Raw genomic sequence first — 2886 nt, 5'->3', positions numbered from 1 at the left:
TGGTGGCCCCGCCCCCTGATCTCCAGACAGAGGGGAGTTTAGATTGCTCAGCAGTGCACCGGGCAATCTAAACTCCCCTCTGTCTGGAGATCAGGGGGCGGGGCCACCAGCCATGTGACCATTTTCAAGAGGTTCCAGAACTCCGTTCCCCCGCGTTCCCGCTGAAAAAAGGCCCTGCTTAATTTAAATAAAGAAAATTTTGAAATTAAAAGAAACAAAACAAAGGAGATTTCCCAGATCTGACTGGGAGCCCAACTCGTACACTGTGGCACGTCGTCTGCACATCTTTCACGATGCTGGGGGATTGTAACGTGAGAACCCGTGTGAGCTGACCTTAGAACCTGAAATGTGAGCTCCTCAGTTCTGAAGCTCTGATTTCACTATCAGAGGCAGGTTACCGGCAGTCCTGCGAAGAGGTAGTCACATTAATCTCTCATTGCAAAATAAAGCTGATGCCCAGCAGCCGCTTAAAGATTAACAACATTTATTTCAGTAGGCGTTTTTTGTGAGCCGCAGCTCCCTTCTTCAGATATGTGAAGGGAACATCACACTGGAAAATCTTCTGAAGGGGGAGATTTGGGGGGTCGGGGTCGGGGAGGAGCTGAGGCAGAGAGATCCGGTGTGAATTCCTCCATGAATCTTTCAAGTGTAAATTCTCAGTGTAAGAGGGAAAAGGAGGGAGGATAGTAGAAAGACTATAGTTCCCTCCTAGGCCTGAGGGGCAGCTGTTCTTAAACAGTACACTTTTTCCCCCCTCAAGACTCACTATTCACAGCAATTTCCCAGTTCCTTGCAAGCCTTGGTTACAGTAGGATTCCACATGAGGCTGTCTCCGCAATCACGGGAGGTTAGCAGCAGGAAATGCTAATCAATCTGCCCACATCGTCAGATGTCATGCTGCCGTATGAAGCAATACTCCCGAGCATTTGTAATTGACAACATGCACAAACGGCAGTCCTAGGTCCCCAGAAGGTGAATTGTGCCCCCTTGCCAGGGAAGGGAACTGAAATCAGTTTGAGCTTAGAAAGGGGGCACTTGCAAGGATAGCTAGATGTAAACAGCTCCAGGGATGCAGGGAGCAAAAGACAGCTCCAGGGGGACCGAGACAAGAAACACAGCACCACTAAGGGCAGGATATGTAAAAACCTGCACCTTCCCAGGCACATGGCAGGCAAACATGCTCGGCCTGCGATCTTGCCAAAAAGACTGTATCAACAGCTTGGAGAAAGATGGAAGCAAATCAGAGGGAAAACCCAGAAAGTGGACGATGAAGACACTTTGTGGACACTCCCCGAAAAAGAATGGATGCAGTTTACATGCCAAATTTTTGTGGGGAAACAAACCCTTGTTTATATGTGCTTGGAGGATATTTCTGTAAAGCATCTTGTACCTAGTGCAACAGCAAAGGGGTGTTATAAATAGTTCTATAAATAAACATCTTTCTTCTCTTGAAGAGGCTACAAGTTGAGAGCAACAGTCATTTGCTCTCCTAATAAATTAGGGCCAGGTTGTTGTTTTTCCCTGCTTCCAAACATCTAAACCATCCAACTCGTGTTTACACTCTGAAGAGAAAAAAAGTGTCTTTGGCTTGCAAGGCTATTGTCTTTGCTTCCAAGTTCACACCCACTCCCTCTGGTATTTCCCCTGTAACAGGTAAGCCACCGAAGTCACCCCACTCATTTCACAACTGCTTCTAAAACAGATAACAACATGTTGCCAACAGCTTCAGTACCTTGAGACCTGGAGGTGTGCTGAGAATAGAAACGGATCCTCCCAGCCAGCCCAGGTACGGAGTTGCTCAAGCAAGCAACTGTATCCTAGGGGGATGGCAGATCCAAGCTGTGCCACGCAAATTGAGAGACCTCAGATAACATTGTTACATAACCCCATCAGGATCCTTTTTATGCAACGGCTACAGAGCTCTCCAGAGATCTTCTCCAGGTCCAAAGACACAAGTATAGTGCTTGTAGAGGGATTCTTTGGATGCAGACCTGAGCAAACCAAGTTAAGCCTGACTTCTGCCATGGAAAAAGGTAAAAGGTAAAGGTAGTCCCCTGTGCAAGCACGGAGTCATTACTGACCCACAGGGGGACGTCGCATCATGACGTTTTCTTGGCAGACTTTTGTTATGGGTGGTTTTCCATTGCCCTCCCCAGTCATCTACACTTTACCCCCAGGAAACTGGGTACTCATTTTACAGACCTTGGAAGGATGGAAGGCTAAGTCAACCTTGAGCCGGCTATCTGAACCCGGCTTCCACCAGGATTGAACTCAAGTGGTGAGCAGAGCTTGGGCTGCAGTACTGCCGCTTACCACTCTGCACCACGGTGGAAAATTGGTTCAAATGTAACTCCAACACACGAAGCTGCCTATCAAGAGCAGCTGCCTGGTGCAATATCACGAAATCTTTCACATCACCTGCTACCTGATCTTTCCCCTGAAGATGCCATTGCTCGGATCAGGGACCTTTCTCCAGAGCAGATGATCTCCACCAAACTCCAGATGCTTGGCTTGTCAAACTTAGTATTGTCTACTCTGACTGACAGCAGCTCTCCAGGTCTCAGCTGGAAGACTTACACATCACCTACTATCTGATCCTTTCAATGGGAGGTGCCAGGGATTGAACCTGGGACCTTCTGCATGCAAAGCAGATGCCCTGCCACTGAGCTACAACCCCTCCCCATAGCCTCACAATTGCAGCCGTTCAACTACATTTATATGAAGAGCCTGAACGTATTCTTGGCAAGGGAGCTAGCTACTGTAGCATAGTGGTTAAGTGGCTCGGCTGCAAATCAGCACTCTGCTGGTTTGACTCCCACTACTGCCATGAACTCAGCAGGTGACCTTGGGTAAGCCACTCCTCTCAGGCCCAGCTTATTATACGGA

At 48.2% G+C, this 2886-nt stretch overlaps 1 non-coding gene across 1 annotated transcript; it reads right to left on the bottom strand.

Moving 5' to 3' along the window:
- Positions 1 to 2605: 2605 nt before the first annotated feature.
- On the bottom strand, positions 2606 to 2677 carry TRNAA-UGC (transfer RNA alanine (anticodon UGC)). Its single transcript has one exon. It is a non-coding gene; the product is annotated as a tRNA-Ala (tRNA).
- Positions 2678 to 2886: the final 209 nt, after the last annotated feature.

Source organism: Eublepharis macularius, chromosome 15 (genome assembly GCF_028583425.1).
Source record: "Eublepharis macularius isolate TG4126 chromosome 15, MPM_Emac_v1.0, whole genome shotgun sequence".
Taxonomy (NCBI): Eukaryota; Metazoa; Chordata; class Lepidosauria; order Squamata; family Eublepharidae; genus Eublepharis; species Eublepharis macularius.
The sequence above is the reverse complement of the archived record's forward strand: the minus strand, read 5'-3'. Positions and strand labels throughout refer to the sequence as shown.